The sequence below is a fragment of the Fundulus heteroclitus genome, chromosome 5 (assembly GCF_011125445.2).
Source record: "Fundulus heteroclitus isolate FHET01 chromosome 5, MU-UCD_Fhet_4.1, whole genome shotgun sequence".
Classification (NCBI taxonomy): Eukaryota; Metazoa; Chordata; class Actinopteri; order Cyprinodontiformes; family Fundulidae; genus Fundulus; species Fundulus heteroclitus.
The window spans coordinates 19,604,277-19,610,573 of record NC_046365.1 but is presented as its reverse complement, the minus strand read 5'-3'; positions in this window follow the sequence as shown (position 1 = coordinate 19,610,573).

Below are 6,297 nucleotides of genomic sequence, written 5' to 3'. Positions count from 1 at the left end.
AGACAGAACAGAGACACAACAAGAGAGACAAAAAAGCACAGAAGCACACATTGATCTAGTAATCTGTTCTACATTAGATGGTAGTAGCGGGTGAGCCGTCTTCTCTGGATGATGTCACAGTTAACAGAACGCCAGACCAGGTGTACCTACTATGAAGAGAAAAGAGAGAGAACAGAAAGTTAAAGCAGAAATGACAACACATAATGCATAATTGAAGAACAGTAGAACTCAATAGAGTGAGAAAATTAGATCCTGATATACTCCAGTAACCTAAGCCTATAGCAGTAAAACTATAAAGGTAGCTGAGAGTAACATGAGCCACTAGTTATAATTTTTGTCAAAAAGAAAAGTTTTAAGCCTAGTCTTAAAAGTAGACAGGGTGTCTGCCTCACGGACCAAAACTGGGAGTTGGTTCCACAGAAGAGGAGCTTGATAGCTAAAGGATCTGCCTCCCATTCTACTTTTAGAGACTCTAGGAACCACCAGCAGACCTGCAGTCTGAGAGCGAAGTGCTCTGTTAGGAACATACGGGGTAATCAGAGCTCTGGTATATGATGGAGTTTGATTATTAAGGGCTTTCTACGTTAGAAGAAGAATTTTAAATTCTATTCTTGATTTAACAGGAAGCCAATGAAGGTCCACTATGTCAGCATAAGTTCCCTGGATGTTCACTGCTGTCAGTGTGGTGGGTCTGCGTCTGTGGAAACCCATCACTAACCTCTAGGTTTTCCCCATGTTGATCAGGAGATGGTTCCACCGGTACCAGTCCACAACATCATACATCTGCTGTATGTGCTCAATCAATCAATCAATCAATCAATCAATCAATCAATCAGCTTTATTTCTAGAGCATACTTTAAAAACCGCATGAGTAACCACGGTGCTGTGCATTAATGGTGTATCCTCAAGACAGGGTGTAAGTTGCTGGACAGTGTTGTTTTGTGCCAAGAGGAAATAGATCTGGTAATCATCAGCATAGCATTGAAATGAAATGCCATATATCCTAAAAACAGAGCCGACAGCCCTGTGTCCTCACATACTGTGGATGACCAGTGGGGTAGTCCAGTTTCCACTGTGACATGTAGTCGCCCATCCCTGACAGCTTGTCCCTGAATGGTATTAAAAGCACTGGAGAAATCAAAGAACATGAGTGTATCCAGGCTTCTCCAGGTGTGTCAGAGCTCAATAAAGGAAGTATGATGGCATCATCCACTCCATTACCAGGCTGGTAGGTGAACTGCAGCAGATCCAATGATGACCTCACCAGCGGGCAAAGGTGGTTAGAACCAAACCCTCGATACTCTTTATCAGATCTGAGGTCAGTGCTACCAACCTGTAGCTGCTCTGGTCCTGCATAGGTGTGGCTTTAGGTCCTGGTACCACGCAGGAGATCTTCCACAGCTGTAGTACTTCAATCAGCTTCTGGCTTCGTGTTGAACATGTCCAATGATACCACACAGTTGATCTGTGCAGCACCTCAGGAGTCTGTAGGTGGCACCATCCAGACCTGCAACATTTCACACCTTGATTTTTCACAGCTCGCTCCTCACCTGAAGTGGTGAAAGGTGCAGGATGGTGGCTGGGGAGAGGGGCAATGGGAGGAAGTCCTCTGAAGCAGAGGGTATGGCTGAGAGATGTGAGGTTTGGGGAAGGAAAACAAGGAAGAGTAAAGGATGAGAGGGGAGCAGGGGAGACTAGGGTGGGGGAGGGGGAAGTGTTTGATCAAACCTGTTGGAGAACTGTTTCATATCATTCTGCCCCTCTAAATCTCCTACAGCCTGAGAGTTTGATTAAGTGTGATTAACTAAATTCTCAGGAAAACAGAGTTAAATTTCCCTCGTCACACCCTGATCCGGATTACTGTCAGACCTACAAAATCAACAAATCACTTGAGAAGAACCCGTCTGACAACTTGAAGTAAAATGAAAGATTTCAAAAAGGAGAACTTCAGGCACAGGTGGAAGGAAAAATCAAGAACAGATGAGAAACAAAGTAATTACCATTTATGGGTTACAAAACCATTTGGCTTTGGGAAAACAATGTGGTGATCTGTCCCAGGAATGGTTGGCCTACCAAAACTACAGGAGCACATTGATGATTTATTCTGGAGGTCTCAAAAGAACTACATCTAAAGCACTGTAGGCCTCACTTGCCTCAGTTAAGGTCTGTGTTAATGATTAATTTAAAAACAATCATCACACCAACAATCAAAAATGGCAGAGTGATTGTCTGGGGCAGCATTGCTGCTTTGGGAACTGTTGTAATTGTTGAAACCCTGAGTTATGATTGTTACCAAAAAATCCTGAGGAGGAATGTCCAGGCATCAGTTTCTGAACTGAGGCTCAAATACACCTGGATTACAAAGTAGAGCAATGATTCAAAACAACACTTTCCAACAAGGGGACACAGCCCCAGGAAAGAGGAGGGTCCCAGAACTGGTTGGCTGGATTGTACTTCTTTCACAGCCAAATAATTACGCACCATGTAAATAAATACACCTGGAAAATTGAGTAACTCTGGGATGTCATAAAATATAGGCTCCAATGTAAAATATTTTGTACTGAATTAGAAAAAAATATGCTTTTTTAAGTTCTTAAACTGCCATGAAACAGAAAAGGTTTAGTAAATCACATTAAAAGCATTACAATGAATTTTCAAATACAGGAACGCTAAACTAGCCTGAATCCTTTAACAAAATGAAATAAATTAATTGGCAGAGAGTTTAACCGCTCAACAGTAGACCCGAAGTTGCTCCTTGTCGCTGTTATGGCCGATACTTGATGGGTGTTGTTTCCGCCAAGGATCGCACATCCACTTACTTGGTGTGTGTGTGTGTGTGTGGGGGGGGGGGGGGGGGGTGTGACACCTTTTTGTCATAATTGGCTGTCTGCATAGGTCCTTTTTCTTGTTATGTTGAATTATCATTTGAAAACACCTTCACTACAGTTATCTTTGGCGGAGAGGAGAGGAAAAGTTGATAATCTCAAACATTTACCAGCAAAGCTGTGGATTTCCTGCCAGCAGATCAGCTGCCAGCTGACTCAGTGAAGTCGCTCTGTGTTTACGTGCGCGTGAAGCAGGTGACTGACATCTGATCGCTCAGGACAGATTTTAATACCAGGCTTGAATGCTTGTGTCCAGGTAGGTTACCTTTATCTGAAAACGCCAAAGGTGGATATTTAGACCAGTCTGAGCAGAGCCATACAAATAAATTAAGCCTCTCATGAATGTCATGAAAGACCATATAATGTTATTTATCATAAAAATGGGCCACCTCCATTACCAACTTCAAATTTGTTTGGTTGATTTAACTAAGTGGAGATGGCTATCGAGAAAGCCGTCGTCCACCTTGACTTTAGCAGAGAGTCATAAAACCCAGAAGAAGGAGGAAAGAAGACAGCGGTGCATGAACCAGCTGTGCAGAGAGAAATAGAAAAGAAGTCCCTCCATCTTGTTGCACATTTTTCTCCATCCTATCCGCCCTGTCTTTGTCTTTCTGTGCAGTCAGATTAGGTGGTTACATGTATTTTTTCCCCCCTCTGTGCCAGCTTCCTCTTTTCTCTCACACGTCTTTTTTTTTTTTTTTTTTACTCCGTCTACTTCTGCTTTCATTACAGTCCTCAGCTCCTTCCCCTCTCACTGGGGTAGACAAAAACACCACCCCCTCATCGACACCCCACCCCTCTTATCCCTGCAAAATAGACTGGATGCTTGTGCTCGCCAAAGTGCCTGCAGAAAGCCTTTCACCGAGCTCTACACGCAGCAATAGGGAGGCAGAGCAGAAAAAAAAAAAAGACAGGGACCAATTTGCTCCATGCGTCTCGTTTCAGGAAATTGCCTTTTAGAAGGGCAGCGGGTCTTTCTTGCACAAAAGTGACGAGCGGTAAACCTTCACCTACGATCCACTTGTTTGTTTGGGAATATCCTGCGTGCGGGAGTATGTACGTTCTCGTTGCGTTATTAAAAAATCCGGTTCCAGACATTCAAAAGATAATATCTCCAGACATTTCTGATGCCACAGGATGTTGCGCATAGTCTCTGCTCATCCTCCACCCCCCCCTGAAGTCATTCTGTAACACAGACTAAAACCCCTTCTTCAGAGCTTTTTTTTGTTTTGTTTTGTTTTCCAGCTTGTACTTTGTTCTTGTTCTTTCCCCTCCTACACCGCTCTTGTTGTTGTGCCTGGAGGCCAGCAAAGGAACAAAGGACGAAAGAAGAGAGAAGATGGGTAAAAAAAAATAAAGCGATTAGCTAATTGTGACGGATCTCCCTCACGCTATTATTCGGTCCCGGCGCCTGTTTAGATAAAGACATAATTCCTCTAATGTGAGGTATTTGTAACGCCGGCTTTGTTGGCAGCTGGTTGGCTGGCATTTTGCTGCTCTGAGGAGTCTCTGTCAGCCTGGTGCTATCCATCACTATCATCCATGCCAGGCAGGCCTCAGTACCCCGGTAGAGGCCCGGCCCTCTGGGACAGCACCGGGGGTTTGTGTGTGAGTGTGTAACTCTGTGACCATGTTTGTTAGTCCTCTCATTGTCACTGTAAACAGCTCTCTTTTTGTCCACCCACAAGCCACAGTGATGTGCGCTTTTTTTTTCTTTTTTTCACAGGCCGGCAACTGCTAATTACAGCTGCAGCTCAGACACATGAACGTTTTTCTGTGTTTTATGCAAAAAGTTCAAGTTAAAAAACTTTGGTCCTTATTTTTAAACACGTCACGCCTAAGAACGCCCTGGCAGTTTTGAAAAAGCGCAGTTTCCTAACAGAATCAATGTAGTGATGGCAGATTACAGATTTTGTTTTAATACATAAGTAAGGTTTGTGAGCATATATTATTCGGTAAACTCTTGCAATGTTGCAACAATAGCTGTATTTTGCATACCAGATTTTATTTTTTCAAATGAAAGAAAAAAAATAAAAATAAAAAGTAAAATAAAAAAAATGCAGGGTGCCACAGGGGTCAGTGTTTGGCCCCAAACTATTTGCTTAAGTCAGCACTGGCATGTTTGAATTCTTATTTGCACGATGAGGATGAGTGTGTGTATTTTGTGTGTATTATCTTATATTTATGTCACTTGGTTTTTATGGAAATAACTGTGACAGTTCTTGTAAAAACAAAATGTTTATTTTTAAATGCTTTGTCGGATTCATTTACAGTCTATTTGACTTGTTTTATGTTTCATCTCATTATTACTTATTGATTTATGTTTGTTTAAACAAACATGTTTCAACATATTGGAACAAGAAAAACATTACTTCAGAATTAGAGCTGATTGTGTTGCTTCTTTGACTCTCCCTGCTGTCGACCTCTCGGGGCCGTCATGAAAGAAGCACTGAAGCACTGAGCTGGCTGGCATTGTTCACATTTTTGGCTCCGTGCCTCTTCCTCTCGGTCTGCAGAGTTCAGCAAAAGTGTCATTTGGGCCCTGACACTTAATGATTCAAACGCCTCACAGTTCCAAACGCTTTTGCATCTGTTGGGTCTAGTTTCCTCTGATATTCTCAGAAATATAAGTGAGAAGGAGAAAAAAGGAAACTCTCTAAAACCAAACAGAAACATAGATCCTTAACGCTCAAGTGCGAGCCGCCAGAATTGACAAAGACTCTTGGATTGGTGTCAAAACATTTTCAGAAATGCTGAGGGAAAGTCCGGTGGCCACTGATTTAAGCCCGTTTGCTGCTGCAATGAACCGGTTGCAGTTTGGGCAAGCATGCACTTAGTGCTAAGTGTTGCTGCTCCTTTTTATTTATAGATCGGTTTATATTTCCCTTCAGTCCTGTGCTAAAAATGCCAGCATTCAGAAATCCATCTAAATCACAGCAGCAGTCGAGGTATTTCCCATCCCCCTGTCAACCTGCCTCACTCTCGTCTGCTGTACTTCTGTTTTCATTCACGTACACACGCAGCTCTGACCACTGCTCGGACATGCACAAATCTGTGGGAACATCATGTACTAAAATGAATTCAAGCTGATTTACTATCATTTTCCCGGGGTTTCCTTTCTTGTTAATGCTTTGTTACATTTATTTAAGGTGTGATGTTTGTTTAAGCCATGTGTTGTTGTTGTTTTTTTATTTGTGTGTTCTTTTGTGTGTTCTATAATGTATTTCTGTTTCGCAAAACACATTATATTTCGCAACATTTCGTCTCCGTTTGGTCGCTTTAAAAAAAAATCCTATTTTATTACATTTTATTTGAGAAATAATCCGCATTTGCTATCCTGAGTTTCATCTCGGATCTTCAGTTCTCAATTCTGCTTCTTTTTTTTTTTTTTTTTTTCCCCAAAGGAAATTAA